This window comes from Pseudorasbora parva, chromosome 18 (genome assembly GCF_024679245.1).
Source record: "Pseudorasbora parva isolate DD20220531a chromosome 18, ASM2467924v1, whole genome shotgun sequence".
NCBI lineage: Eukaryota > Metazoa > Chordata > Actinopteri > Cypriniformes > Gobionidae > Pseudorasbora > Pseudorasbora parva.
In genome coordinates this window covers 9,651,445-9,669,871 of record NC_090189.1, presented here as the reverse complement: position 1 = coordinate 9,669,871, position 18,427 = coordinate 9,651,445, and positions in this window count along the sequence as shown.

The window sequence follows — 18,427 nt, the reverse complement described above, 5'->3', positions numbered from 1 at the left end:
ACAGAATTTTCACCATGTCCGGTCCTTAGCATTTGTTGTGGACTGGGAGGACCCCCTGGTTTAAAATATATGTCTAACGACAAATAAAGTTGAAAGTAAATTCCTAACACTTTGAAAAAGGGAAAAACAAACAATGACCATAGATCTCGTAGCTGATGATATGAAAGGCAAACTAGAATGTTTGAGTACCACAACAGGTAAATTAAGTTATACAGCTATACCTTGGGAAGAGGTCAAAGACGCCGCACCAGAGGTAAATCTGAGGGTGATGGAAGGAGTTGAACCTTGGACCTACATCTACTCCAATAAAGGAGAAAAAGATGAAAACCCTAATGTTAGGATCTTTAACGTGTCAGGGAAAGAATTAAAAGGCATTACGACAAAGAGTTGGGCCACCCTGGCCGGAAAAGGCCTAGAAGAAGAATCAGACATATGGCTCTATAACTTACAGTATCATCTCTCAATAGGCAATGACTGTGACGGTCACTGAGCCAGATGCTCCACCCGTTGATACCACCTTTAGCCCGGATAGGGAATTAATGTCGGAAAACAAGGGAGTTCTTAGGCTATATTTCACAAAAGGAGCTAATTTAGCTGGGCTCCTTTACACTCACCCCCCTAAACCTCACTCCCATCCGGTTCATGGCACCAAAGTAAAGTCTAAAGGCTTCAACCTCTAGCATCAGTTGCTAGAGCGTCTCTTGAGGTCAGAGGAGTAAGGTTTAGGGGGTGAGTGTAACAGAGGCCAGCTAGTAGATGCTGTGCGAGTAAACCTCATTCTAGCGACTGATGCTAGAGGTTGAAGCCTTTAACCTCCTTGTTAGAGTGGCCGACTCTCATGCCGGCGGAACCGGGTTCGTGTCCTGCTTGGAGCGGGTGAATCGAACAGGAGGGGTTACGTTGGTGCCGTGACACGGATGGAAGTGAGGTTTAGGGGAGTGAGTAATGGAGGTCAGCTAGTAGATTCTGTGCAAATAAACCTCACTCCTCTGACCTCAAGAGATGCTCTAACGACTGATGCTAGAGGTTGCAGCCTTAAGCCTCCTTGTTAGGGTGTCTGACTCTCATGCCGGCGGACCCGGGTTCGAGTCCTGCTTGGAGCGGGCGGTTCAAACAGGAGGGGTTGAAATATTCGGATATACCAGATAAAGACATATTCCTCATCACCAGTTGTTTGTGTCCGGAAGAAGGACAGTACCTTACGGCTATGTGTCGATTTTTGAGAGTTGAATCGAAAGACTACTGCAGATAGACACCCACTACCGAGGATACAAGATTTGCTGGACAGTCTAGGAGGATTCACATGGTTCTCCATCCTTGACCAAGGTAGTGCGCATCATCAAGGATTTGTGGATGAGTTGTCAAGGCACATGACTGCATTTAGCAAACCCTGGGGACTCTGACTATGTGTGGAAGCGTATCATTTTTGGAATAACTAACGCTCCAACAGCCTTCCAGAGGTGTATGTTGAGTGTTCTAGAGGGCATCAGAGACAAATGTTTAATCTCCATACCTGGATGATCTGCTTTGCTACTCAAAAACTTTTCATGAGCATGTCGACGACCTTAGGCAGGTCCTCTGCCGAATGCATGAGTATTGCATCAAACTCCGTCCAGAGAAATGTGAACTTTTCAAAAGGCAGATCAGATTTCTTGGTCTGATGGAGTAAGGAGAAGGCATTGAGATTGACCGGAAGGACCTTGAAGCTGTATTGCAATTGAAAAAGAAAGAACCAAACACAGTGGGGGAAGTTAGAACTCTATTAGGGTTTCTAAGTTACTACAGACCCTTCACCCAGGATTTCTCAAGGTTAGCATAGCCGCTGTATGAGTTCCTGCAGAACCCCAAGGAAGAGACTGTTATGAAAGCAGCAAAGACAAGCCAAGGTAAACAGAGGGTGAGGAAGGGAGTTAAAGCACAACTGCCAGAAATCCCCTATTCAGTGGACATCTGAACATCAGGGTTACTCTTTAAGTAAGAGATGTAAAGCAATAAAATATATTTCCTCTGTAATCTTGATAGATTTCTCAGATTGAGCTGTATAGTGTGATCTATTATGTTTACTCTCTTAATGTTGTTTATGTGGAAAGGTCAAACTAACATGGTGATTTTCTCTAAAAATGTACAACCATAAGGTGACTTAAAGGTCCCGTTCTTCGCGATTCCATCTTTCAAACTTTAGTTAGTGTGAAACGTTGCTACGTACAGATGTTTAATGAAGTTGCTTAGAAGTGTAATATAGAAGGGAAATGTTCAAATGTATTACATTTGCTGATTTAAATGCTGAGAATTTGTCCAGAGAGCATGACCTGTAAAAGATTATTGTTTATGGTTATGATTTTAAATGTGTTATACTTATCTGTTACCTGAAAAGAAAGAAAGAAAAGTCATCAAAGAAAGCGCCAAAACGCTGCAGACTCTAATCTATGTTTCTCATGCTTCCCTACAGTTACTCTCTCTCATCCTTCCCAGTTTGAGAATTTGTATGTTTATTCTGCTTTGTGCTGTGTTCGTAATTTGATTAGTTTATTTTATTTTACTCTTATTTTATTACTGATTGTCATGGGCATTGCTAGGCCCTTTTTAGGGGGGCTTCAGCAGTATGAGCGGCAGCCAAAAACTCTGCTTATCTATGGGAAAACGTAAAAAAATCTATGGGTAGCGTTTCAAAGAGGATCTTTGCAAGGCCGACAGTGAAAGTAGATGGGCTATTACATTTTTGGTGAATTTTTGGTGTCAAAAACTCTGGCGTTGGCTGGCAGCTTTTTTTTAAATCGCTGACGAGGAAAGAGTTAATAATGGTACTTTTTTTTTGACCAGGTCTATATCTTCAGTATGTCAAAAGTCTATAATTAATGTTCAAATTTTGTCTGGTTATACCTACGAAAACTAAAGCTGATATGGCACTTTTTGTTCTCATCACGTTTAGCAGTTGTCTCTGAGCTTCTGTTCTGAAAAATATTCAACTGACTTTTCCCTTTTGATGTCTTGAATGCCAGGAGACTCATGAAAAATTTAAAATGGAAAGCCATTTATTTAATTACCCCAAATAACATAGAGCACATTTTTGTTTCAAGAGACTCACAGTCACAGCATCTCTAAAGGTTGTGCCTTTTTGGAAATCCCAGTAGGGAGATGACATTTTTTGTTCTCATGCTTTTCTAAGTGCTTTGTGGGTGTCTGTACACGTATATGAGAACTTATTCGCTGGAAAATTTCCTTATACAGACTTTGATACTAATGGACATTGTGTGTCATGTTGTCAAATTCGTAACTTGAATTGAAGTTTTATAAACAAATTTCGGGAAGCACATTCAGACAATTAAAACTAATAAAACACAAGTCTAGTTTGCCTTTCAGATACTCTGGGTTCGGACAAAAATGACCGAGCCCGGAGCCCTCACCGGACAGCACGCAAATACGCATAATCTTTACTCTATTTAACTGATGTAAGTGGTAACTTGTGAATTTCATTGTCATAAACATTAAAAAAATGTATGGGAATTTTATGGGTAAAATTCAAAGGCAGAAAATGATGCTCTTTTAGATAGGATATAAGAAAGAATATTTCATTGCTTAGCCAAATTCCCTAATGCACATATACTTTAATATCAGATTAAATAATGTGATTGATAGATGGCCTCCAGGATCTTGTTCTAATACAAATACAAAGCTTAAAATGTTAATGCAAAAATCTGATTGATGCTTGGAGAGATAAGCATCCTCATAAGAACGTTTACCTGGTGTAAAAATTCAAGGTCTAAGCAATCGAGAATATATTAAATGATTAGTTTCCCAAGTGCTTCAAGACAATTTTAGTACTGATATTTAACTGTTCTTAAAGGGGTGGTAAAACACATTCTTTCGAAGGCCTGATTGTGTTTGTGGGGTGCGCTGTAACACATGTTCATAGTTTGTTTTTAGACATTTTTTCATACATTTTACCTTTATTCTACACTGCTCTGTCCCTCCTTGTAAAATCGGTCTGATGGCTTCCACGTTCTATGAAGCCTGTACAAAGTTCTCTAAGTTCCAACAAAGCCAGCAGGTGGCAGTAACGTACTGCACATATCTAAAGTAGTGTATTCTAACGATATTCCTGTTATACTGAACTAGATCGTACGCAGTGGAGACGGAGTGAAGACTGTTCTTTGTTATTGTTCTATATTGGGCAGTATTGTGTGCGTTATTGACAAGTAAGTAACTACTAAATGCTAAATGCTTGAATCATTATGATTAATTTGCTTAAAAGTGAGTTATTTGGTTTGTTATCGTCACGTTCAGACTATTCGCGTTGAGACTATGACTCAGCAGTTTCACTATCGCAGTCACATTTGGTATGATACAATGTAAACTTAGTGAAATTAATGTTGATGCCACATTTAGAATGCCATTTGTACCTATTATTTATTTGTTTCCTTAAAGTACCTGATTGTTAGTCAGTTAACAGGAATTATGGTGTATATCTTAAGAGTGCTATAACGACGTCATTTTGACCAACGCAATATTATTGTATCTGTGTCATAGTTTAACACTCTGTTTATCATAACTGTATATTCATACGAAATGGGACTTATATATGCAAGTATGTATATCTTAATTCAGTAATTTTGTATAATGTTGTAACACTATATTTCTACATTTGTAGGAAACACTGAAACCAATACCTTTGTATACTTCTGTCAACCGCATTAAAGTTGTTTAATATTTGGATCTCTGGACTACTGCACCTCTTTTTAATGGAAGAGCATGGCTAGAAAGTGGACACCAGTTTAACGTACATAATATCGGTCACAAATGGTCCTTCGAGCCGGATTTTTCACTGACTACGCCATGGCAACGTCCAGAGACTATTATGATGGTCAGCCACCAATCAGTCCTCGGCCAGCCCGTACCCGGAGGGTACCAGCCTATCTGGAGGACTTTGTGTACAGCTATCCACCATCTCAAAACATCCCTCCTGTGTTGATGGAATCAAATCAAGCAAGAACTGAGATCTTTCCCCCCCGTCAGGTGATGCGTACGACCTCGACACCAGCTATAACTGTCAGCAGAGACAACGAGTCAGGTTTGCAACATTTAGAGTCGCGGTTTAAGAGACTGGTCGGCGAAATGAGAGACTTGCAGGTAGAAATGGACAGCGTGAGACGTGTTTCATATGAAAAAAGACCTTCTTTGCATTATGAAAGTCCCTCTCCCTTACCTTTCAATCCTGATTATCACTTGGAAAGTGAACTGACTCATTCCCCCATTTCAGTCATGCAATGCTTAAACTCTGATGCAGCTATACAACGCAATGAGCTGATTATGCCTGCTCCACAGTTATCTCAGCCCCCGGGAGCTCAACGAAATCCAGAGACTTTCAATTCTCTACCATCAGTGCCGCTTGCTCGTCCAGCAGCTGTGACAGGGTTTCAACCAGCTGTACATCCCAAGCAAATTCCTAGGGCATGTTCAATGCCTCAGATGCCTTCACAAGTGAAGCTTCAACCACAGTTACCGGTCTGCAGTCCTTCCTGCGGCCACCAATATTAACTCAAACACACATCATGCCAGCACAGCAACCAACAATGGCACCATTCTCTCCGAATGCGCCAACAACCCAAACAGCATACCATTCTCCACCCCAGCGATCATTCACACAAGGTCACCTGCCTCATTCTTCTTATTTCGTACCACAGTATGTACCTGTACCAGCTCCAACCCTTGGATACCCACCTCCCATGCAAGCCTCTACTTTGACTACCTACCCAAATCCATCTGCTATGCCAAGTCTTATGGAGATGGCTATCACTGCTTCCTATGGCATACCGAAACCTAAGCTGCTACCTTTCATTTCTGGAAAGGAGAGTGACTTCCTCCTACTCAAGAAGGGCCTAGACAGCATACTTGGACCTCATCCGCATTTAACTGAGGACTATAAGTACCAAGTTCTACTAGATCATTTGAAATTGCCCACTGCCTACCAGGTAGCTAAGCGGTTCGTTAACAGCCCAATGCCATACACCCATTCAATGCAGGCTTTACAACAACGAGATGGACAACCCAGGCAGCTGGTCCAAAGTGAACTAAAGGAAATCCTTAATGCTTCTACAGTAAAACCAGGCGATGCCCAAGCCTTTGAGGACTTCGCTGCTGCCGTTAACACTTTAGTGGGTATGCTGAGCACACTGGATGGTCCTGCTAGTGTTGAACTACAATGCGGGTCTCATGTAGACACATTACTAACCAAGTTACCCGTCACTTACCGAGACTCCTTTGTTGAACATTGTCTGGCCCAAGGAATTCTCATGAGTGGCACTACACAAACCTACACTCTCCCTGATTTTGCTCGATGGCTTGAGAAGAAATCTCAGGCTATACAGATCTCCCGCAGAGTGTCAGAGGCAGCTCACCTGGAGCCCACACGCAGAGAGTCAAGACAGCCAAAGCAGCAGAAATTTCGGACTACCACCATACTTCTTGGCAATAAGCAGGAGAACAAAGACGAATTCACATCCAGCACAACTTCCCCTTGTGTTGCAGTCTCAGCTACCTCCAAGAGAAGAGAACGATTTAAGCCTTTCTGCCCTCACTGTAATAATCAAGAACACTATCTTAGTGCTTGTGCTGAGTTTGGCAAGTTGAACCTGACAGAAAAGACTAATTGGATAAAAGAGAAAGACAGGTGCTGGCGGTGTGGCCGCGGTCACAAGCCTGACAAATGTACACTAAAGAAACCCTGCTCTAGTTGTGGTGGACAACATCTAGATGTTCTACATGAACTTGCAACTAACAATACTCCCAGTGTTCTCACCCTCAGTACGTCCCCTCATACTGTCTACTTGGATAAAAGTAGCCATTCAAGGAGAGTCATGTTAAAGGTCATCCCTATTCAGCTTCGTAATGGACGGATAACCCTTGATACCTTTGCAGTATTAGATGATGGCTCGGAGCGGACAGTCCTATTGGAAGCTGCTGTGAAACATCTCGGACTGAAAGGTACTGATGAAACATTAGCCCTGAGAACAATCAGACAGGATATTGTTCAGCTCCACGGGGTCGCTGTGTCTCTAGAAGTGGCTGCCATCACTAACACAAGAGTTAAGTTCCAGATTCTAAACGCCTTCTCAGCTAGTGAATTGAACCTGGCTCGACAGTCATGCCCTGCGGATGTCCTGCAGCAGAAGTACCAGCATTTGAAGGGAATTCCAATAAAGACATTCAGCAATGTTCAGCCTATGATGCTCATCGGATCTGATCATCCACATTTGATAACTCCGATCAGTCCTGTCCACCTAGGTTCTCCAGGAACTCCTGTAGCTACTCAAACTTTGCTTGGATGGACAATCCAAGGGCCCACAACCTTTCTGAATCACCCGGTAATTGAAAGCTCCTGCCTACACACAGCGTTTCTTTCCCCAGCGAATGCCTTACATCAGCATATCGAAAGACTTTGGCAGATTGACACCCTGCCATTCCAGAACATCAAGGATATTACTCGTTCCAAGCAAGACCAAGCTGCAATGGTAATACTTGAAGAGAAAACGGCACGTGTCCTAGTAGACGGAGTGAGTCGTTATGCTACACCTCTTATCCGTCGAAAGAATGCTGTACGCCTCCAAGCTTCCCCTACTGCTGTAATGGCTCTTCTCCGATCTACCGAACGCAAACTGAGCTTTAATCCTGAAAAAGCGGCTGTGTATAACGCTGAGATAGACAAGCTGGAGAAAGCAGGTTATGCTACGAAGATCACATCAGATGAAGCTAACAAATCCCCTGAGTCGTGGTATATACCCCATCACATAGTATACCACAACGGCAAGGCCAGGGTGGTTTTTAATTGTTCCTACCCCTACCAGCAGGCCTGTCTGAATGACAATCTGTTACCTGGACCTACCCTTGGTCCATCCCTGCTGGGCGTACTCTTACGGTTTAGAGAGCATGCCATAGCAATCAGTGGGGACATTAAAGCCATGTTCCATCAGGTAGGGCTTCTCCCTGAGGATAGACCACTACTTCGTTTCATTTGGAGGAACATGTAGAGGGAGCGCAGTCCGGACATCTACGAATGGCGTGTATTGCCATTTGGAACGACCTGCAGCCCTTGCTGTGCTGTTTATGCGCTCCAACGGTATGTCAGAGACCATGTAGTAGGCCATGAGGATATTATGGAATCTGTTCTGCATGCTTTCTATGTAGATAACTGCCTCCAGTCCTTCCAAAGCCCAACACAGGCCAAAGACTTCCTCAATAAGCTCAGAACTTTTCTTGCTGCAGGAGGCTTCGAAATACGACAGTGGGCATGCAACGTCCCAGATGTTATAGCTCACCTTCCAGCTGACGCAAGATCACAAAACTGTGAACTCTGGCTTAAGGAAGACAAAATAGACCCTCAGGAATCTACTCTCGGACTAAAGTGGCACTGCATCTCTGACACTATTGGTTACAAGCAACCAACTATATCGGATGTAATCCCCACCATGAGAAATGTGTACCGAACGCTCGCCAGCCAATACGATCCTATTGGATTTATCATCCCATACACCACACGAGCCAAAGTCCTCATTCAGGCTCTCTGGAAGAGAGACAGAGGATGGGATAATCCTATTGACGACGAGCTTCTCTCTGTATGGCAAACCTGGGAAAAAGAACTTCCCAACCTGCAGAACATATACCTGCCAAGATGCTACTTCCACTCATGTGCCGACTCTCACTCTGTTAATATCGATCTTCACGTCTTCTGTGATGCTTCAGAGAAGGCCTATGGGTCAGTTGCCTATCTTAGAGCGGAGGACAAGCAGGGAGACATCCACGTATCCTTTGTTATGGCCAGGTCCCGGGTTACACCGAAAAAGCAGCTTTCTATTCCCCGCCTAGAGCTCTGTGCAGCACTGACGGGAGCCCAGTTAGCTCGAGTACTAAACACTGAACTCAGCCTCACTCTCAGACAAACAACAATGTGGTCTGACTCTACAATAGTACTGAGCTGGATCAAATCAGAGTCTTGCCAGTATAAAGTGTTTGTGGGAACCAGAATCTCAGAGATTCAAGATCTGGTCGGAACTGAGAACTGGAGGTATGTTGATTCCAACAGCAATCCTGCAGACGATATAACAAGAGGAAGAACATTGTTGGAATTGTCTTCTCCCTGCCGCTGGAGGGATGGCCCCTCTTTCCTTTTCCAACCTACCGATCAATGGCCTGTATGTCCCCCACTACACTGTGAGGAAAGGGAAGAGTTACGCAAGACTACCTTCTGTGGCACTATCTCAGTTCTTGCTAAACCAACCCTCGATCTAACAAATTATGAGTCTTGGAATAAGCTGGTGGATGCTGCATATCAGCACTTTCATGGAGCGACCGCACCTTCAATGTCTGCTGAGCTACGTATTCAAACTGAAGTTGAACTGCTCCGTCGAGCGCAAACTGAAAGTTTTCCTGAGGAATTCAAAGCACTTCAGATGCAGAAACCAGTGCCAGCCAGTAGCCGCCTGAAAACACTCTCTCCAACCTACGACCAATTCCTTGGTGTAATTCGAGTTGGAGGCCGGCTTCGTAAAGCAGAAATACTACAGGAGGATGAAATCCACCCAATAGTGCTTGAACCCAATCACCCAGTGACAAAGTTACTGATCAAAGACTTTGACCATCGGCTTCTCCACGCTGGCCCAGATAGAGATTTCTCTGAACTGAGGAGGACTTACTGGATCCTAAAGGGTAGACAAGCTGTCAAAAAACATCAAAGGAATTGTGCAGAGTGTATCAAGTGGCGTCAAAAACCAACTGTGCCTAAAATGGCTGATCTGCCCTCAGCACGGTTGCGTGTCTTTAAACCCCCCTTTTGGTCCACTGGAGTTGACTGCTTCGGTCCTTACCAAATAAAAATTGGGAGACGACATGAAAAACGTTGGGGTATTATATTTAAATGCCTAACAACAAGGTGCGTACACTTAGACCTTCTCAGTAGTATGGACACCGATTCCTTTTTAATGTCACTCAGAAGATTTGTAGCAAGACGAGGCAAACCTTATGAACTCCTCAGTGATCAAGGCACAAACTTTCGTGGAGGAGAGAGGGAACTACAGGAAGCCTTTGCTTCTCTAGAACCTGAGCTACAAGAGCAGCTAGCTAAACAGAATATTGATTTCAGATTTAACCCACCGCATGCTCCCCACTTCGGAGGAGCATGGGAGAGAGAAATCAAATCCATTAAGGCCTCACTGCAGGTAGTCTTAAAAGACCTGATACTTTCAGAAGAGGTACTAAGGACTGTATTGATTGAAGTTGAGGGCATAATGAACTCAAAACCTTTGGGATATGTGTCATCAGACATCTCTGATCCTGATCCAATCACACCCAACTTGCTGCTAATGGGGCGGCGGGATGCCTCCCTTCCACAAGCTGTATATGGACCAAGTGATCTATTGGGACACAAGCGCTACCGACACAGCCAGGTAATAGCTGATCACTTTTGGAGCCAGTTCATCCGGAAGTACTTGCCCAGTTTGCAACTTCGTCACAAATGGCAGAATTCTTCTCCTAATCTTAAAAAGGGACAAGTGGTTATGGTTGTTGACCCTCAACTACCTAGAACTTTGTGGCCGGTGGGCCGTGTCACAAGAATCATTACAAGTGATGATGGTAATGTACGCACTGCAGAGGTAAACATCAAAGACCGTACATATACTCGCTCTGTAGCTAAGCTGATTGTGTTACCTGAATTGACAGATAAGGATGACAATTCTTAGAGACTAATCAGAGCACTTTGCTTAATTACAAATATGTAAAGTATATTTGTGGGGCGGCTGTACAAAGTTCTCTAAGTTCCAACAAAGCCAGCAGGTGGCAGTAACGTACTGCACATATCTAAAGTAGTGTATTCTAACGATATTCCTGTTATACTGAACTAGATCGTACGCAGTGGAGACGGAGTGAAGACTGTTCTTTGTTATTGTTCTATATTGGGCAGTATTGTGTGCGTTATTGACAAGTAAGTAACTACTAAATGCTAAATGCTTGAATCATTATGATTAATTTGCTTAAAAGTGAGTTATTTGGTTTGTTATCGTCACGTTCAGACTATTCGCGTTGAGACTATGACTCAGCAGTTTCACTATCGCAGTCACATTTGGTATGATACAATGTAAACTTAGTGAAATTAATGTTGATGCCACATTTAGAATGCCATTTGTACCTATTATTTATTTGTTTCCTTAAAGTACCTGATTGTTAGTCAGTTAACAGGAATTATGGTGTATATCTTAAGAGTGCTATAACGACGTCATTTTGACCAACGCAATATTATTGTATCTGTGTCATAGTTTAACACTCTGTTTATCATAACTGTATATTCATACGAAATGGGACTTATATATGCAAGTATGTATATCTTAATTCAGTAATTTTGTATAATGTTGTAACACTATATTTCTACATTTGTAGGAAACACTGAAACCAATACCTTTGTATACTTCTGTCAACCGCATTAAAGTTGTTTAATATTTGGATCTCTGGACTACTGCACCTCTTTTTAATGGAAGAGCATGGCTAGAAAGTGGACACCAGTTTAACGTACATAATATCGGTCATATTATGCCGGTCCCTCAAAAATACGCAATGGGCTTAGATTGGTTAGCTGGCCCAGTGTATTCTGATTCGCTAACCGCCTAGTTTACGTGTTTGTAGACTGGTACGTTATCACGAGCTGTGGGCAGGGGTCCGCCATTATATTTTTTCAACACTTACAGGGAGTCGGAGCTTACTGGATTTACAACACAAGATCATCCACTTCTCCAGATTTTTGGTGAATTCAAGGTGAATGGAACACTCTTTGGCATTGAGATGCAGGGCTGGACTGGTAATCTGGCATACCGGGCATTTGCCCGGTGGGCCGACGCACTTTGGGGCCGGTACAGTTAGTGATGGCCAAATGAGGCTTCCTGAACCACTGAGGCTTTCCAGCCTATTAGTTCACCAAAAGGTTCATTTACCTGAAGCCTCATGAAACAGTGTGCTCCCTAGTGACACCTGCTGTGCAAAGCAATGCATCGCACACAAATCTATTTATCCTGAGCAACCAAATTGTCATAATGTGGGAACACCCTTTTTCTATTGCCTGTGTATTAATAAAGTATTTTACTCTGCTTGTATTAACCTATGCACACACAACTCACACAGACACATAACTTGTTCAACTATTCAGTAGTTCTTTGGGTTAGTGATGACAGTGAATGCCCAGAATGATTGTAAATAAATTATTGTGAGTTGCCTAGGGCGACAATTGTGTTAGGGGCGCGAGCGCGCTCTAGTGCCGCCCATTACTTCCCATTAAGCATAGAATCGGAACAAGCGAAATACAACATAATATTCATTAAACATGATCATCATAGGGCGCCCCCTCAGCCACACGTTTTATTACTTATCAACCTGATTATTAGATTGAATTGATGGTGATTATTAATTATTAGTTCAGGCGTTAGGTCAGGCAAGTGCTCATCTTGCGCGTTCATCAAAAGTGAGGCGTCTAAACCCGCGGATGCACAGGGACGGAAAAAGAGAAAAAAAGAAAGGAAGAAAATCGAAAGAAAGCCCAGTATAGAGGGTAGTCTTCTTATCTCAGCCAATAAGTTGTCAAACAAAATAAAATTACTTAGTATCAATCTTATCAACTAATATTTATTTTATAAATATTATTGTCACTAAGCTATCACTTGCTAGTTTTTTACATAATTACTATACGTATTGCAAACATAACTTCACTGACAATAATCTACAATAACCTAAATGGATGTCATTTAAATATCAAAAGTCCAGTTCGTTATGAATATGGATAACGTATGCATGTTATTTATGAAAAGTACAAACACTCTCTACGTGGGCGTCGGAAGGAAATAAATACGGCCTCTCGTTTTTGTTTTTTTTGTTTTTTACTGGAGCAGCCTAACGATAGATGCCATATTATTTACATTAAACACAAATATGCTGTGTTCACCAAGTTCTTTACAGTGGCTGTAGTGTAGTGGTAAGATAGCCTGACAAGCCAGACCCACATCAAGATGTTTGGTGTTCAGACCCACAAATTAGATTTGCTGCCGCTAGGGTATGTCTAGATTTGGGTATGTCTAGATATGTCTAGGCTAGTGGTAAAACGCATGGCATCAAGATTTGATGCAGATCGATCAGAGGTTCGATCCTGCCTTTTGCCACACTCGCTCTATTCCCTTTCCCCATCACATATCAGATCGGAAAGGCATTTATTTTCAATAAAAAGTGAGAAAATGTTTGAAAAGTGGAAATAAAGCGTCAAACGTGTTTAATAATAAGTGCTTCTCGGTTAGGGGTAGGCCTAGGAAAACAGACGTGCTGAATTAGAGACGATAAAAGTGAGTGGGGTGGGGTGGGGAGGGGTGGGGGGCGCAAAACTCCATTTCGCCTAGGGCAACCAAAGAGCTAGAGCCGGCCCTGCACAGAAGTCATACAGGTTTGGAACGACACAAGAGTGAGTAAATGATGACAGCATTTGAAAGCAGTAAATTTACTTTACTTCATCCTAGCTCAAAATCATCCGTGCTTTACTGCCAATGGCATTTCTGTGTGACAAAAAAAGCAATATTAAGTTTATCTGCATTTGCAGCAAATTCGATAATAGCTATCATTATTTGTCCTTGTTTTATTCATATACGCCAACTTAAGGCCCCAACCCCAGCAAAAACATTCACGGGGAACTCATGGGCCGGATGTGCTGGGTATGCTAGAGCCGAATTTTAGCCCCAGTCCAGCCCTGGTAGTCGCAGGGTAAAAAACAGACTGTAAAAACCTTGCCCCTCATTATATGGCTATGGTTTCCAAAACTATATAAAACTATTATATTTGTAAGTTAAAAAAAAATGTAAACACCTGTAGAAAATACGAAAACAGCATCTATAAAAGTCATTTATATTCTGCAATATTAATTTATGTAATATAGCAACATTTTTAATAAATGTTTCTTCCAATACACCATATTTCTTCGCTGTTAATAGCTGCAGAGTTGTGGTTGTGGTAAAGTAAAACGTTTGTGTGTATTGCCGTTTTCGTCATGAATAGGCCTACATGCTCGCGGCTGTTTTTAGCTGATTCACCACAGAACTGAAATGTTTCCATATCACACGATTGTATAAAACAAAATAAGTCAAAGTGCCGTTCATAGAGCATTATTTAAACGCAGCGGCTGCGCTGTGCGGATATTCACCTTTTGCAGTTCCATGCGCTCAAATAATAAATAAATAAATAAATAAATAGAAAAAAAGGGCCTAATATGGAGAGGTCTCTCTCGCTTCGGCTTGTCAATTCAGAAGACAAACCAATGGGCCGCTGTCGCTTCATGTTGTCAGTGGTACAAAAAAAATACTTTTTTTTTTTTTTTTAAAACACTATACCGGCCCCAAAGTGCGTCGGCCCACCGGGCAAATGCCCGGTATGCCAGATTACCAGTCCAGCCCTGGTGACTACCATGATCTTACATTTAAATGAAACTGGCAAACAGTTAAACTATAGTCTATAAAACATATTTAAGTCTAGATCCAATGAATTAAGGACAAAGCTTTTTTTTTCTCTTTAAAAGTTTTATTAACTTTTTTTAATAGATTTAATTAAATGTAATAGCCTCATGAAAGATAGATCAGTGTCTTACTTTAATGATGTGTTAACTCTTGAAAAATATGATTGTTCAACCCAAAAATGTGATCATTTACTCACCCTAATGTCATTCCAAACCTAAATGAGTTTATTTCTGTGTAGCATAAAATAAAATAAAATAAAAATTTGAGTCTGTTTTTTTGTTCATACAATATTCAAATGGTAGCCTAACCAAAATGGCTTGTTCTCTTTCATCATCTCGTTTCGAGATCCACCTATGGGAAGGGCATCCGTACCTGACCTCTGCAGAAGCATCCAATTGCACCAAGTCTGACAAGACAGGCAGGAGTGCGCAGCCAATGCCCAGTAAGGCCCCACCCCTTACCAGCGGGCATATATGGGCTGCATACGTTACTGTACATCAGTTGACATTCGCTTCTCGCGATCTCTGCACTGACACAGTTCGGTTAGATTTGCGCTGCTCACTTATTGTCTGCAGGAGGAAATATCGCCAGATCAGCCTCCACCGGGCGTGACAGTTCTATTCTGGCACATTCTGTGTCTGCATTCGGAGCCGCTCGCGCTCTCGTCCGTCTTCCTGTTCCACGGCTGCCGCCACGGACCTTTCTGAGTTTTTCGCGGGTATGTCGCTCTCTCAGTCTGCTCCTTCTGTGTCTAGCCTATTACGGGCCTGCCCGGCCGCGTGTGGGTCTCTTATCGCCGCTAAGGATTTTCACCCTTTCTGGGTGGTCTGCTTGGGCCTCAAGCACGCAGAGGAGGCAATAGAGAACCCGGAGAACTGCAGTTACTGCCTGGTACTGCCTAAGAAACTCCTGCGACACCGCCTTAAAGTTGCCGCTACTCAGTGTGGCGAGCTCGACTTGTCGTACTCGGATATGGAACACGGTGACGACAGCGCGCTACCGGGGACCTCCCGGGGCGCGACGGCTCTTGTTTTGGCTGACCAGCCCAATCCTGAGTTCCCCGAAGAGGACATCTTCACGGGTAACCTCCCGCTCGCCGACAATCTTGCCGGGTCCGGTGATTACGACGACGCGGGCCTTCTTGAAATTTCGGAGGACGAGGAGGCCATCCCGCCCTCTGTTATTCCCCAGGCTAGCGCCCCCGCGGCCTTGCCTCAATCCATCCTCCTGGATGTGTGTGAGCGAGCGGCCGCTCGTCTCAACATTAAATGGCCGGCTCCACAGAGCGCCACCGACCAGGAGAGGGATATTTATGACGGTAAAGTGTTGGGACCCCCCCCCCCCGGCCCGAGGTAAGAACTCTTTCCCGTTCTTCCAGCGTGCGCTAAGCACATGAGGCACTACTGGAACGACCCGCTCGATCTTAAACACGGTCTCGCGGGGCTGGAGGTTAAAGATATGGCGGCTCGCGGCATGGGCGAACCGCCTGCCATTGAGCCCTCCATTGCCAGACACCTCAACCCAGTCCAGGGAGGGCTGCCCGCCCCCCCGAAGCCGGTCCTTCCTAACAGGATGGACCGTTTTTCTGCCTCGGTGCACCAGGCCGTTTATAAATCCTCGGCCTTGGCTGTTAGGACTCTGAATGTCTCCTCCCTCCTTTCCGCTTACCAAGCGGAGATCCTGGACGATCTGGGCCAGCAGTTAGATAAGGGATCTTCTCCCTCTCCTGCACTGTGGAAGGAGATCATCATGGTTAACGACCTCGTTCTCCGTAATGCTCGTCAGGTCGTCCAAGCCTGTGGGCGCTCTATGGCGCTTTCCGTGGTAGGAGAGCGCTCGCTCTGGCTCAACCTGTCTGGTCTCCCGGATAGCGAAAAGAAACGTATCGCAGGCGCCCCGGTAGAGCCCGGCCGGGCTCTCTTTGGCCCCGCAGTTGCTATGATGCAACAACGATGCGACGACAAGAAGGAGCACGAGGCCTTCATATTGTATCTTCCCAGGAAGACGGTCCCACGCCAGGCGCCCCCTGTGCGTTTGCCTAACCCCCCGGTCCCGGGACGTAATTTTAATCAGGTCAAGGAAAAGCCTCGAAAGAAGTTTTCTGGGCTTTCTTCCTGCCCCAGAACCCCTCTCCAAAGGACGGAAGGTTCCTGCTGTAGGGTGTCCCCCTCCCGTGGCTGCCCAGCCCATGTGTTTAGTGGTCGATGTGTGTTCCCCCCTGTTCAAGGGGATTGTCGTGAAGAAAAGTTCAAAAGCAGTGTAACCACACCGCACATACTGTGTTCCCCTCACTCAAATAATAAAGGCTTCGGCCCCAGTGTTTCCCAGAAAACACAACACACACAGAAACACAAAAAACACAATAAATCTAACGAATCAAATGAATTCGTCACAGCGAGATACCCTCTCAATGTAGGGAAATACCCTTTCTCTCGTAATGGTGAACCTGCACGTGTCGTCCCTAGTTTCTCCACTAGAGGGCGCCATTGCATCACAAATAAGACAGCTAGGCATGCTCGAAGCCAGCACGGCCCGGACGGGCATACACACGAGCTGTGTGTCAGCCTGGCTTACTGTATTGCGCATGATATTACAGGGCTATCGTCTGCAGATTGCTATGAAACATCCACGTTTCAGCAGCGTTCTCTTTTCTCACACAGAGGAAAGCACGGCCCACGTCCTGAAGGAGGAAATCTCCTCTCTTCTAAACAAAGGTGCGATTCAGGTGGTTCCCCACAATCTGATAAACCAGGGTTTCTTTTCCCGTTATTTCCTGGTCCCAAAGAAGGACGGTTCCCTCCGTCCTATTCTGGACCCCAGGGTGTTGAACAAACATTTGAGGAAATACAGATTCATAATGTTAACCCTTGGTTCGCTCGCCCGTGTCATGAAACGGAACGACTGGTTCACATCGGTCGATCTGAAAGATGCTTTTTTCCACATAAGCATTTATCCACCACACCGGAAGTTTCTTCGTTTCGCCTATCAAGGCATTTGTTACGAACTCACGGTGCTTCCGTTCGGGCAAAAATTAAGCCCCCGAACTTTCTGTTTGCGTGTGGAAGCGGGCTTCACCCCCCTAAGAATGTCTGTCAGTCTCCATGCGAGCGCGTCTCTCTCAAGAGCGCGTTCTCTCTCTGACGAACTGTCTGTCACAGTTCAGAGAGGGGGCGAGGGTGCGATATCGCACATGTCTCAGGCTACAGGGTCTTATGGCTTTAGCTATCCAGTTTTTGCCACTAGGACCCCTGAGGATGAGGGCGTTCATGAAATGGGTTTTGTCACTACATTTCAGCCATTTTATACGATCTTTGCCGCTATGTAACAGTGACGCGCACCTGCGCTGCAGCTCTGCGCCACTGGAAGAGCGCAGACTTTTACGCACAGGGTACCCCTCTGGGGACTGTCATGTTGCGGAAAGTCGTGACGACGGACGCGTCCCTAACAGGCTGGGGTGCCACCCAGGAGGGCAGAGCTGTGAACGGTTTGCGGCCGAGCAAACTACGTTCAGAGCACATAGATTATTTAGAGCTTCTAACCAATTAGAAGGCTCTGAATCATTTTCTGCCTCGTCTGCAGGGACATCATGTGCTCGTACGCTGCGACGATACCACGACAGTGGCTATCAATCGTCAAGGCGGCGCGCGCTCGCCGAAGCTTCATGCCCTAGCTTACAAGCGTTTGGTATGGAGCGGGCGAGTTTTCCTGTCGTTACGCGCGACTCATGTTTCGGGGATTCTGAACAGAGGCGCGGATCTTCTATCGAGGGGGAACCGGCTCTTCGGAGATTGGCACCTCCACCCTCAGATAGTAGACATGATATGGATGAGGCTACGGGCGCCCGTAGATCTGTTCGCCTCGCGCGAAAACAGCCATTGTCCTATGTTCTTCTCGCTAAAGGACTT